This window comes from Eumetopias jubatus, unplaced genomic scaffold (genome assembly GCF_037043125.1).
Source record: "Eumetopias jubatus isolate StellerSeaLion01/CBP00866 unplaced genomic scaffold, mEumJub1_p1.0 scaffold_3, whole genome shotgun sequence".
Classification (NCBI taxonomy): domain Eukaryota; kingdom Metazoa; phylum Chordata; class Mammalia; order Carnivora; family Otariidae; genus Eumetopias; species Eumetopias jubatus.
The window spans coordinates 139500988-139515296 of record NW_028274809.1 but is presented as its reverse complement, the minus strand read 5'-3'; the positions used below and the strand labels follow the sequence as shown (position 1 = coordinate 139515296).

Genomic DNA, 14309 nt, shown 5'->3' with positions numbered 1-14309 from the left:
ATTACGGTAGAATTCTGCTTTTCCCAAACTTAGTAATCCATTAACTGGCAAGCTTCCCTGGTACATATTTCTAAGATTCTAGAAAATTCAACTCATTTATTTATGACTTACTCATTATTCACTTCTAAAATCATTGCAAATTACATTTGATAAATGCCCATAGAGTTATTACATCAAGAACCTCTACACAAAAGTCAGGTAACACAATGGGCTCAAAGAAGAAAACAATTCTATCAGAAGATTAAAACTAAGGAAGTAATGAAATTAAATATGAAGTTCAGCTCTGGGTTTCCTGGCAAAAAAATAGAAAAGGAAAAAAATAAGCTAGACTGCATATGTCTTATTTATTTAATGAAAGAGAGCAGACAGATCCATCAGGAGATGCTGCCTTGATAATTTCAAGTAGGAATTATTTATAAAAAGTGAACTTAAATATGACTTTTTTAGGGATTCATCTACTATGTATGTAAGACCTATCTGTATGCGTAAGTGTGTCTGTGGGTATGTATAGATGGATATATATCTATCATCTATAGTCTTTTTGTGTGTGAACTTAAGAGATTAAAAAAAAAAAACCTATCAGGCATCTTAGCAAGAACTCATCTGTTTCAGTTTATAGGAATGGCTGCCTCTCAGGGGAAGAATCTGGTGGGGAGGATGGGGACAAAGGTAATCCAAGATCCCTGGGACATCTGCACACTTACTCTATTCTGCTAGGTGGTTGATCTGATCCTACACAAGCTTATTGTTTCATAATTTGGGGCCTTTGGCCCCTAGTGGGGGGACAGGAGATCGATCAGTCTTGCCATGCCACGCCCAGGATCCAGGTATATGAGGAAAGCTCTTTGGCACCCAGGTGCCCTGAAACCAGAGTATTTCTGTCTAAACCCGCCCTATGGCCAAGTATGGCATATGACTGGGCGCCTGCTCAGTTCCCATTTGGCATTCCAGTTCCCTGCTGGCCCTGGAACCCAGCCCCAAACCACAGCTGCCTGGCTGGGGGCCTGACAATCTACCTACGCCTTTGCCAGAACACTCCTCTCTCTCTGGAGGGCTGGAACTTGTCATCGTTCCCCTCCCCCAACTGCTGCGAGGGGTCCTGCTTCCTCTGTGATACCCCACACGGGCCCCGCCTCCAGAAGGGCGCTTGCCTGTTGTGGATGTTTCTCTGCCCAGAGATTCTAACTATCCCACGCCTCCAGCTTTCTGATTCAACACCACGGAAGCTTAGACCCAAGTTCACCAAACCCTGAGTAGTCATGTTGTAGATTCTAGGCTGTCCTCCTGAGAAACCAGCTCAGACCAATCCTGGTTCCTCCCTTCTCCCCACGGACCTGCTGTCTAAAAGGGTTATGAAAGCTGATGGAGGTCTCACTGTTCCTAGAGGGCAGCCCATGTGGAGGGTGTGTCCAGGCCCCCCAGCATCAGGGGGCCGTTTGTGGGACAGTGACTGGGAAGAAGGCTGTCCCTACGCCACAAGCAGAATCAAAGTTACCACATTGGAATGAACAAGGTTAGCGGGCCTCACCTGGCCATACTGCCATACAGAGACTGGGAATATATGCCCCAGGACCACCCCCTTGGAGGGAAATTCAAAGAACAGATCCCGTCTAGGTCCCCTTTAAGGTGAGGAGAGCCTTCAAGAGAGCTGAAATATTTCCTGACCCTTGTCTGCCGTTAGAGGTTAGCAGTTTGCTTCAATCCTGAGATAAACCAAGCTTGGGGGCAGGGACGACGGTGGGGCTGTAACAGCCAACTATGTCCTGCTGAAGAGTTTCCAGACGCCCCCAGCCTGAAGGACTTGCGATCCTTGGGAATCCCATCTGGAAACGCTGCCAAGCCCAGCCTGTGAGGTGTGTGCTGCCTGAGGCCAAGGGGTCCCGGAGAGTACCATCCACCAAGAAGGCTGCAGCCAACGACTGGCACATGTAGTCCCATCGGCTTGAAAGGAAGAGATGTTTGTGACTGATCAAAGCAATCCTGCAGTGCCTAGTCCATCGTAGGCACTCAATAAACATTCATGATTCTTCTACCCACCAGAGAGCCCTCAGCTGAGGTGGATAGAAGGATGCACCCCCAGGGCTTGGAAAGTAGTGTGTGTGGCAGAGCAGGGCCCCTTTGGGTCAAGTGGAAACACGCCTCTCTACACCCCTTGCTGAGACCAGGCCTCTCGGGGAGACTTTGAGAAGCCTATCCCCACGTGGAAAGAATAGTTTTCTCAGGGTTGACTCTGCCTTCCGGGAAAATATTCCTGTGGCGAGTGAGGGGAGCCGTGTGGTGGGCCGGTAAAGGCCGAGGTAAAGTGGGTGAATAAACATTGACGGGTCACCACAGTTTTGCTCTTTAGAGCACCTAACCCACGTGAGCTAGGGGCCCTTTTCTGTAACTTGAGATGCAAGTACTCAGGTATTTATCTTCACGTAATGATTGAAAAGTAGATAAAATTCAAAAATAGCGAGCCACAAGCCTTAAGTGACCTTCAACTAGAGTAGTAACGAGAAGCAATTACATAAAGAAGTACATCTGATTTTAGAGGTACCAGAAAGCTAAACAAAGAAAGAAAACCCATTATTTAGGCCAAATAAGACAGAGAGCGATTCTGGACCATTTTCATTATTTTCTTAAAGGAGAAATGGCACACTGAAGTCATAACCTGCAGTTGGGCTCGGAGGACTGAAGTTGGGAAAATACTCAACCCACCCTCTCCCATCCCCTTTTCCCTGTGGCTACAAGACCACACGCTCTGACCCTGTTGTGGGCTGAGGCTTCCGCTCCGCAGACTTGGGTGTGTGGCCGCATGGCTGTGGCTAGAGGCAGGCTCGCCCAGAAGCCACAGAGACCGGCCTGGGACACGGGGACCATGATCACAGAAGAGGCTTGGGGGCAGGACAGGTACAAAAAGGACAAAGTAGTCAGTCATTCAACAGCAAAAATAGTTTCAAAGCCAAGTTTGCTAATGCTCCTCAGATTCCGAAAGATGACTGTTCAAATAATAGTTAGAAAAAATCTGGGTTGCCTGGGCGGCTCAGTTGGTTAAGCGTCAGACTCTTGATTTTGGCTCAGGTCGTGATCTCAGGGTCCTGAGATCGAGCCCCAAGTTGGACTCCCCGCCCAGCAGGGAATCTGCTTGAGATTCTCCCTCTAGCCCTCCCCCTCACTCTCTCTCTCTCTTTAAAATAAATAAATGAATCTTTTAAAAAATTGGTAAAAAAAAATCTATATCCATTTTTGAATCATCATCGTACATGTACTTGGAGAACAATTGCCCCCATTCAGTGTTGCCTGTGCATGGGAATTGGGAAAACAAGCAAAGACCACGGCAGTTCTAGTTCAAGCCGCTTTCCTTACATCCCCCCCGCAGGGTGCTACAGAGCTCTGCCCGCCCACCCCCACACGCCAGAAACGGAGTCAGAACCTCCAAGGGTGGGGCCCGGGAATCTGTATTTGTAAGCTTGTAAGTATAGTAATTTCTGAAAACCATTAACCCAAAGGGTAAGAGACCAAATCATTAACATATATCTCCCCCTTAATCTTGCAGTCGGGCACTGGAAAAGCACATTGGATTTGGAATCAAAATGCTTGGGTTAAAATTATGCTACTTAGCCCGGAGCCATTCACTTAATTTCCTATGGCTCCAGTTTTTCTCATTTGCAAAATGGAAATTCTACCCAGGGTTGTAAACATTAATTGACAAAGAATGTAAAAGCGTTTGCAATGTAAACTCCACAGGAGTATATCAATGTTTATGATTATCATTATTCACTGTCATGGTATCTGAAGCCCCCACCCACCGTGCCAGCACCCCCGTCCAGGCCTACCGCATCTCCCCCAGGGGCTGCTGTAATAGTCACTCTGAAAGTCACTCTTCCATCCCTCCCTCCTAGTTCATATTCTGCAGATTATGCACCTCGCTTGCTTAAAATCTTCAAAAGCTTCCTGTTGCCCTTAGACTACAGTCTAAAATCCTTACCAAAAGTAGCTCTTTTCCTTACCAAGACCTGCTTGACTGAGAGAGGGTAGTTTGAAAGGCAAAAGACCCAAAGCATCAGAGGCTGCCCAGAAAATCCACCCAGGTTCAATTTTGGGATGTGGGAGCTCCAGGTAGCTAAGACCCAGCACAGAGGATGCCCCTCCCTGCCCCCCCCCAGCTGTATCAGAAGCCTGAGTCAGGGGTGGAGCAGGATTAGAGGCCCAGCGGTGATATCACAGGCATGCCTAAGGTCACCTGTTGAAAAAAGGAAAAAGACACAATATTAAAAATGCAAGCTTTGGACAGGGTGGGCCTAAAAATGTGATTCTAACTCATAGTGTTTATAGTAACATGATTAGGTATAACTTGAAGGATTAGAAGTAGTTCAGTTTCTTAATATGCAAAGATACTTGCTGATAGGCATGGTTGTTGATGGAAGCATTTTTAATTTTTTGAAATAACTTTTAATTTTATGATAGTTTTACAATTACAGAAAAGTTACAAAGATAGTGCCGAGGGTTCCAGTGTACCCCTCAGAGAATCTCCCCTAATGTTCTCATTCCCATAGAACTGTGCTTACAACCATCGAAAGGAAGACACCAACATGGGTCTGACGCTGTTCGCTCAGCTCCAGATCTTGTTCGGGTTTCCCTGGTTTTTCTACTCCGTTTTCTGTTCAGGATCTAATTCAGGATCCCACATTGCTTTATCGTCCTCCCGTCTCCTCAGCCTCCTCTGGGCTGTGACTCAGCTTGGCCTTGTGTTTGATGACTGAGGAGTGCCGGTCAAGAGTTCGGTTAGGATCTGTCTGACGTTTTCTTTTTTTTTTTTTAGATTTTATTTATTTATTTATTAATGATTTTATTTATTTATTTGAGAGAGAGAGAATGAGAGATAGAGAGCACGAGAGGGAAGAGGGTCAGAGGGAGAAGCAGACTCCCTGCCGAGCAGGGAGCCCGACGTGGGACTCGATTCCGGGACTCCAGGATCACGACCCGAGCCGAAGGCAGTCGCTTAACCAACTGAGCCACCCAGGCGACCGTGTCTGACGTTTTCTCAAGAGGAGACTGGATACTGGGTTTTTCAGGGAGGAAGACCACAGACACGAAGTGCCCACTGTCATCACATCATATCAGGAGTACATGCTGTTTACATGACTTAGGTCTGTGATGTTGGCTGGGATAACCTTGCCGAGGTGGTGCTTGCCTCTGTAAAGTTACTGTTTTCCCCTTTGCAGGCTGCACTCAGTGAACACAGCTCACGGGGTTCAAAGTGGGTGGGTTTTTCTTTTATTTTCATGGTGGGGCGAGGGGTGGGGTGTGATTAAGCTCCACCTCCTGCAGGTTGGATGGGATCTATGTAAATTATTTGGAATTCTTCTATAAGGAAGAGTTGTCTCCTCCCCCACCCGCATTTATTTATTTCTGTTATTATTTGCATCATGTTCGGAACTCATGGATATTTATTTTATACTTTGGGTTATAATTCAATACCATTTATTGTGCAGCTCATACTATTTCAGATTTGGCCATTGGGAGCTCTTTCAGGTTGGTGCCCGTGTCCCTTTGACATGTCACTTTTTTTTTTTTTTTTGCTTTTTTTGAGCTTTTTCTTACTCTCAGGTGTAGTAAGATGCTCCAGGATCATCTTGAATTTCCCCTACCCCAGCCCTAGAGTTAGCCATTTTTTTCAAGAAACCCACGTTCCTTTTATTGGAGAATGGTATTAGAAACCAAGGTCTGGGTGCTAGGTGTAAATTAAAATTTAAAAACACTTTTCAGTGTTTATTTTTAATTATAAAATTAATACATACTAGTGTCAGAATTTTCAAACAATACAGAAATGTATCAAGTAGGACATGAAAAAGTGCCACCTATTTTCCCCCAACCTATTTCCCAAAACTATACTATAGCATATAGTATAGTATAGTATGTATTTCTGTTTTTTAAAATTAATATATCTTTATAGTGCAAAATTTGAAAACTACAAAACCATATAAATTAACTAGATTTTAGAATTTTTTCCATGGTTTATACAAAAAACTATGTACTTCACCCACAATGAGAGATTAGTTAACATTAGTTAAACCGCAGTTCATCCATAAAATGTAACCCTAGGAACTTGATAACAACCGTGTAAAAGAAAAATATTTAATGACACGAGCAGTTGTTCACTATATATAGTGGAAAAAAGCAGATACTAAATAGTATGAAAAGTACCCCTCCTTTTTTGTAAAGAAAAATAAACCACATATTTGCACAAAAAAAGATTAACAAGAATATATATATCAAAATGTCATAATGATTAACTCTTAATTTAATTAAGAGTGCTGTAATTACAGGTGATTTCACCTTTCTTCCTTCTCTTTATATGCGTTTTCTAAGTTATCTAAAGTTATCATGCATTACTTTTGAATTAAGGAAACAAAGTAATACAGTCCTCACTTTGCGTAGTATCATGGTAACCGAAACTGCCTATTGGAACTGGGGCCTTGATTTGCACAGTTCCATGATAACTGCAACTATTATTAAAGAGAAAACTTTGGACTTAAATAATACACAGTATGAAAAGAAACACTAGCGCCTGGGATGGAAATTGAGTTGACATATTCACTCATTCACTCCGCAAATATTTTAGTGTACATTTACTAAGTGCCAGGCTCTGCTCTAGGTGTCAGGGATCCCACAGGATATAGACCCAAAGATGTTCTCCAATGAATTATTTATGAAAGTGAAACACTGAAAACAACTTAAATATCAAAACTACATAAGAAAATTACATTATAGCCATAGATAAATATGTAGCCATTAAAAATCATGTTCTAGATAAGAGTTATTAACACCAAGAATGTTTAAAATATATTTATAATTGAAAAAGAGCAGACACCAAAAATACAGAGAGAGCATAATGCCTTTTTTTTTTTTTACTAACAATGCATGTATATTTAAGTTTGTGTATAAATATGTCATAGATACCCATAGCCTATCTCTAAGTAAACCACCTCTCTCTCCCCAGGTAGAGACTAGGGAGGAAGATGACCCTTGTCTAAGAGTTTAATCAGACTCTTTAAAGGGAAACCTCAAAGCATCTGCTAAATCCTTGGATGTGTAAACAAAGGCCTGGGAGTAGCTCTGGGGTAGGGGCTCAAGAGAGTGGTATTGCTTTGCGTAAGAAAAAGGGTGTACATTTGAAGGTGTTCTGAGTGAGCAGAGAAAGGATGGCTGAAGTAGATACCACCGGCCTCCCTAAGCTTTTGGTCAAATCACCACGCAAAGGCTTTGACTTAATATTGTGTGTATATAAATCGAGACTAATTGCTGAGTTCCGCATTTAGGCTAATACCTGTCCATCAACGAAGAAAGGGCTCCAAGTGCAAAAAATAAGAACCCAGCGGAGGCAAGAAGTTGACACTTAATGAGGGCCACTAGGACATAAACGTCACTGAGGGAAAAGGCAATATCACATTTGTGTTTGTATTTGCATCCCTGGCACCTAGCTAAGTAGCACATTCATTTAAATTTAATTTAATAGGGGCTGGGGTAGTTGAAAGCCAAATAAGTTTGCTTTTCTCAACTCTTGCCTATATAGTGGCAAGCATCGCAACAGGAAGAACTAAAGTTCAATTTTGTAACCTTTCTGATTTCATTCTATATGACTAGAATCATTTGTGATAAGCACAATCTTACCTCCAGGTTATGCATTAACCCTAACTTCTGACACTTCCTGCCCCTCTTCATTATCAACATCAGCAGTACCTCACACTCATCGTTGCTAAGATATACAGTTGGCTCATTATGTACAACATCATTCTAAAAGCTTCACCTTCAGAACAACCCCATGGGGTAGTTATAGACGAGGAAACCGAGATACAGAAGTTAAATTTCCTTTTATTCTTACTCTATACCCAATCCCTGGGTACCCTCATTCACCCATTATCACCTCAAAGATCACTGATACACTAATAACTCAGACTTAAATGTAAGCTCTGTAAGTCCAAAAAGTTTCCATGACTACCAAGTTCTCCCATATAATCCCCATTAATCTGGTCCAGGGGCTCCCACAGAGCAGACGTTTAATAAGTATTTGTTTAAAGATTGAGTGCATCTAGCCTAGAGCTTTTTTGCTCACTCGTGGTCCAGGCATTTCTATTTGCATGCCCCACAGACACCTCATACTCAAAACATCCAGAACACAACTCATCACCTCCAACTCTTCTCCACCCCCAAATATGTCCTCTGTTTGGTATTTCCTCTTTCCCCCATGAGTGATACCTTCATCTTCCTGATGTGTAAGTCATGTTTCCCTGATTCGCCATGTTCAGCCTGTCCCCAAGTTCTACAGCTTCAACCACCGAAGCATCTCTCAAATCCCTCTGCTCCTCTCCCTTCCTACCCTGATCTAAGAGGCAAGCAGAGCAAAGACTCTGGAGATTGATTTCCTGGGTTTAAAGTAAACACAGCTACTTACTAGCTGTGGGATCTTGGGCAACTAATGTCAATGTGCCTCAAGCTCCTCATCTATATTACTTAGGAATATTTGGGTTGCAAGTAGCAGAAAACCCAACTCAAATCAAATAAGAAAGGGAATTTTTTGGTTCATTTAACTGAGCTAAGGGTGTCCAGCTAGATCTAGGAGCTCACCATGGTACTTCCTCCCTATATTTTAGGGCAGATTTTCTTCGAGTGGGGCTCTGCTCTCCATGGGCTCTTCCCCCATGGTGATAACTTCCAGAGCTCCAGTCATGCATCCTAGCCTTTCAACCACCCCAGAGGAAAGAAACTTTTTCTTACTTTTTTTTTTTCTAGCAGAAAGTTCAGGATTACCTGGTGTTGATTAGGTATGAACCTATGACATGGCCTCTGGAATCAATCTCAGCCAACCTCATGGAACAGGAGTGGTGGTGAGGAGGGGGATGGTAATCCATGAAAACAGGGTGTTCTTTCCAGGAAAAAAAGGAGGCTGGGTGTTAGTGCTACAAAAACAGCAGCTATCTACAACACCACACACATATTTACATGCATATATACACATACTTATTGTTTTCCCTATATACAATCTGGTTGCTTTTCAATCAATTCTCCACACCATTGCTGGAGAAAGCTATCTATAATGCAAGTTTAATTAGCAAAACACATTATGTGTCACAGAGCAGTTACCAACCTGTGTTTATCTTTAGGTCCCAAGCCTTAGCCCCGTGCCTAGCACAAGGTTGATGCTTAGGAAATCTGTTGAATGAAAGCCTCACAAATACCAGGAGGTGCCTAGGCAGATGTGATGACCTGTGTTTCATATGGCAAAATAAACCAGGAGAAAACAAATACAAAATTAATTCACTGAACACTAAGATGGGAAAGCAGAGGTGGGATTTTTGACTATATCTTGAAGGACAAAGAAAATGCTTATGAATGTCATAGGGTGTCCCAGCTGTGCTGGGGGGATGCTGGGGATGGAAAGCCCAGTTACTAGCAAGAAAAATCCTTTCCAAGTGTGTAGGTGAACTAGGATATTGCTCAAATTCTAGCAGAGAAAGCGAACAGATCCATAGATAACTTAATAATGCGGTAAGCCCATACCCTCCTCAGAGCTTTGCCCACGCTGGTCCTTGTGAATGAATGCTCTTTACCTTACCAGTCTCCTTTACCTCATTTGGGGTTCAGCACTAATGTCACCCCCTTGGAGAGATTTTTTCCTGATGTTGATATTTAAAGCAGTGCTAACTACATCACAACCCAGTTGTAATTCCTTCATTGTGTAGTCACTATCTGAAATTACCTTGTTTACTTGTTTGTTGTCTCTCTTCTTCCATAGGAACATGAGCTTCATTAAATCAGGGATCTTCACTGTCTAAACAAAAGAATTAGCAAAGGGAATAACTCTTCTGCCTTGAGGCAAAGTAAATAAATAACAGGTTTTAAACATGTCCAGCACATTATCTGGGACGTAACAGATGCTCAGAAAAAGGTAGCTATATGGCTATGATTTATAGATGTCATGAAATATCAGAAGCCCTGACTTCAATGCTTCTGACCCTTCTCAAAGGCAGCCCTGAGCCCAGGGCATAGAGGCTGAGTATGCAAGACAAGCTGAGGTGGGAGGGAAGGCGTGGGGTAGCTTCTGCTGTTTGCCTGAGAGAAGACCTTAGGCGGGAGTGGGGCTGGTTCACGAAGGTGCAGAGCACCTGGGCTCTTGAGACTTCCATAAGAGACTATGGGTGCTGAGGTTGGAAAGGAAAAAGTCCTAATCTGATCTTGTTTTAATTATCAATCAATGATGGCAAGGTCAAGTTCAGCTCAACTTCAAAATTCCAGAGTACAGCTATTCAGCACTTGCTATGTTCAAAACACTTGTTGGCCCAACACAGGATAGAGTTGAGCCAGATCCGCCTTAGACCCCTTAGAAGACACATTCTCTTGGGGGAGACAGAGAGGTAGGTCACAGCTAACTACAGTCTTTGGCTAACATGCTCCAATAGTAATTCCCAAGAGGTTGGAGTGATCTTACAAAGGACCTCTTAGTAAGAGAGAGCTTGGCTGGCAAAAACAATGAGCAGGATCAAAACCACATTGGTGACTGAAAACACAAAAATCAGGGAGAGTATCTATTTCTTGGGCTTGGGTTTGGTTTTGTTTTTTTCACGAGACTTACATCAACACGTTCAGGGTCACCTCTAACTGGCAATAATATGGTTCGAAAAGATCATTTCACTAAGATAGCCTGCGTATCTGAGGTCAGCATAGCTATCAATAATTGGTTTTTGTCTTTTCAGAAGCAAAATATGCTGAAATTCAAGAACTGGGCCTGAATGACTGTCTGTGTGACTCGCCAAAGCTGAGCCACCTCCACAGGGAGCTGGGCAGAGCACGTGGTGCCCTACAGCCTTGGGACAGTGTCCTGGCGCTCTTCCCCGTGTCACTGCTCAGCGCCCCTCATTGCCCTCTGGGTGTTTCTGACTCTGTAAAAAATAATCAGATAAAAAAGCCAACTTCTCATAATCAGAAAATATTCTCCATTTGGACTTTATCCAGGACCTTAAATTTAAACTGTTGAAATTCTTTAACCCTGCTGTCCTTGTCAGCAACTTTTTTGAAATGGAGACTTTACCTTTAAGGAAAATCTATGCTTTATTACATGAACGGTAAAAGCCAAGCCTTTAGTAAACTCTCAAAAGAAACTTTTGCTTTTAAATTGATATAGATTTTGTATATAATACATATTATATATATATGATATATAGCTCAACAAATATATTCTAAGAAAAGGAAGAATTAAGGCACACTGACATGTGCCTTTAAAGATGTCTGTTATTAGGACTCTGCATGTCATATACGGAAGTTAACTGAAAATGAGTTACAAATAAAGAAAACAAATGAAAAGAACATGATAAACTTTTATAGAATAACTAATCTATCAAGCATAAAGTGGTCATCGAGCACTTACCATGTGTTCAAAACTACTCTGCATTTACCCAGGTACAGTACAGACTGTCTCCAGCTTTACACAGAAGCTGTGTGCCTAAGTCCATTGGTAGGTTTTTGTTTTGTTTCTTTTTTAACTAGAACAAATTTCTTGTAGACATAAATCTTTGCTCCTATATTATGTGTTTAATAGACTTTGCTGAGCTAGCCTAGGGTGTAGCCAGCATTTATTGTTTATATGGAAATTGTTACCCACGGTTCAGTTTATAGCTCAGGACTGGGACTCACCACCCCACCCCTCCCCCTAGCCATGCAAAAAACTACGGACTGTGGTAGGAGGGGTGGGACCACCACACAGCCTCTTGGTGGTCTTCCATTCCCTCTGAGCTCAACTTCTCGGGTGCTCAGCCGCTTGGTCAGCTCTTAAGGAAAGAACTGGCTCCCTTGGGCCCCCCCTATGACTTCTGGCTTGGGACTCTACCTTTCCCGATTTAAGTTGTCTTGGGGTCATTCTGAACTCTTCTCTTGGACCCATGTCCTCGCCATTGGCCCTGAGAGGAGCAAGAGCTCCAAGAGCTGGTCATGATCAAAACAGGAGATGATCCTGGGCCATCAGGAAAGAAGACAATCTTGGCTGCCTCAGTGGTCTGGGCTAGGCAGTTTTCCCTGGCTTTTCAGTTTAAAGTAGCCTAGGTCCTGGAGCTCTGTCTTCAGCTTCCCACATCCAAGCAGGGAACCCAGCACCCCTTGCTTCACATGACATGGAGACTAAGGCACAAACCTGCAAATGAGAAGAGTTGTCCAGGCAAAGGACCCATTTGCCCAAATTTACCAACAATCATCAAAGTCCTCTTGATTAGCACCCAACGTCCACTCCTAGGATGAGTTCAGAGGCAATTCCAGGGATGGAGCATGAAGTCACTCCTGTCTTCAGTGGGCATTCTCCACTTTTCCTGCATTGGCAGGGCCAGCATGAGATGTGCTGGATGACTCTGGGCAGGCCTTCTTTTGTTGGAGTAATGTGTACTCCCGCTCCTCTGCCATAATTGGGGCTGGACCAATCTGTTGCAGAGATTTCCTTTGGCTGGTTTCCCAAGTAGAGTCTGGCCAGAGAACTCCAACATGATTCTGATTTCAAGGTTGTGGGTGGGAGATAGGCACTTGGTACATGAAAAATTGAAAATCTCATTTAGTTTTAAAAAGTACATTCAAGATCCTGATTTAGCCTTGCTATATCTAAGTGTAGAGATCTATAAATGAAATTGATTTCATCACTCCCAAAGAATGGTAGAAGGGTAAGTAAGAATTGTCCAGAAGCCAGGAAAAACTGAGAAAGAAAGTTTGGTCCTATTCTGGTAGAGGAGGATGGTGGTCAGAAGTTCAAATTCAGTGTTATAGTCAGGAGTAATTCAGAGCAAGCTCAAATCCAGTCCAGGCACCAAAGTCTGAGAGAGCCAATGGGGGTTTAGGGGAGAGTGCAATTCAGGCAATATTTAAGCTTCTGCACCCAGTAAGAAATCTCGAATGAATCAGGGAGGAGTTGAGTCATCAGAAAGGATTCTACAGGGATTTATTGGAAGCATATTCTAGCCCTTGGGTTAAAAGCAGGGGTCAACCTGACAAAAGAGCAGACTCACCTATTGGCTGGGTTTAGATGGGCTGTGGTGCTGACTGAGATCCTAGACTCTGAAGATCCAGGCTCAAGGTCTATTAAGCAGTCTAGCTACGCACAGAAGATGGGGTGAAGGCCATCATGCAACCATATCACTGGCATTTAGCACTGGGTCTATTGATGCAAGCATGAGTCACACATAGCTTGGCCATGGACTCTTTATAGAGCATCTCCTTCATAGTGAGAAGTAAGTGAATCAGTCAAGGCTCTTTTCACTGCAAGTGACAGAAACTCAACTCCGAAGTCTAAAGTGGAAAAGAAATCCATGGGCTGGATAATTAAAAAGCACACAAGTGAAACCTCAGGGGTGATAAATCCAGGGATTCCAATGCTGTAATTCAGGATATGTTCTTCTCCATCTCCTGCTGTTCTCTGTGTTAGTTTCAGTAGTTAGTTTATAGTTAGCTTCAATAAATCAGTCTACCTGCTGATAAGATGACCATTAGCACCTCCAGACTTACTTCCTAATGTCCTTACTTCTCATTGAAAGAGAGTCCCTGCCCAGTAAATTCCAGAATCAAGTATTTACTTACCTGGTTTCATCTTAGAAGAATCATTCCCGAACCAGTCACTGCGTCCAGAGGGTTTTGGTACTTTGGCCACATTTACATCACATTGGGCAGGCCCTCTCCAGTCACACGGAGTAAGAAGTAAGAACTACCAGTGACCAAATGATTACTGTTTGGGCATTGTTAGAACTATAGGGACTGATAAAGTCATGGTGTGGTAAAATATCACAGCATGTCCTACAAGGTCTTGTACTTGTTTAATGTTAGAGTTTTTATCCAGTGCTTTCCTCAAAGACTACATTATTAAATATTTTTTAATTAAATGAGCTACATAATAAGAAAAAATACTATTGTTTCCATTTCAAGGATGGCAAAATTGAGGCTCTGAAAGCTTAAATGAAAGGTCCTTTTAGTAACAGGTGAACTGGGTTGTTGACAGAGTCGGGGCATAAACCCCACCTCTAAATCTACTATTTATTTTACTCCACTACAACTGCATTTGGGGGAAAATATGATTCCAAATATTGCAGAAGGCTGACTCTTTCTCTGTGAGGTGATAGGGAGGATCATCTAGTGAGACAATACCCTTGAAGGAATAGTTCAAGGTTAATCTTGTTGGTCAAGATAACCACATGTGTGTGTATACATATGATGTTAAGCCTGTGTTTAAAATCTAATTAAAACAAATCATAGGGGTAAATAATAATAATAATAATAGGGGTATCCTATGAACTCTTAATTGT

The 14309-nt window shown here is 42.7% G+C and overlaps 1 long non-coding RNA gene across 3 annotated transcripts; it reads right to left on the bottom strand.

Annotated features, from left to right (window-relative positions):
- Nucleotides 1–329: 329 nt before the first annotated feature.
- On the bottom strand, nt 330–14292 carry LOC114212528 (uncharacterized). Of its 3 annotated transcripts, XR_015767902.1 has the most exons (6): nt 13023–14287; nt 12167–12545; nt 9743–9814; nt 9131–9249; nt 8794–8908; nt 330–4225 (listed from the first exon to the last, which is right to left on the bottom strand). It is a non-coding gene; the product is annotated as an uncharacterized LOC114212528 (long non-coding RNA). The 3 variants fall into 3 exon arrangements; XR_003609984.2 differs by having other exon boundaries at nt 12167–14290; XR_003609982.2 differs by lacking the exon at nt 330–4225 and adding an exon at nt 4826–5307 and having other exon boundaries at nt 12167–14292.
- Nucleotides 14293–14309: the final 17 nt, after the last annotated feature.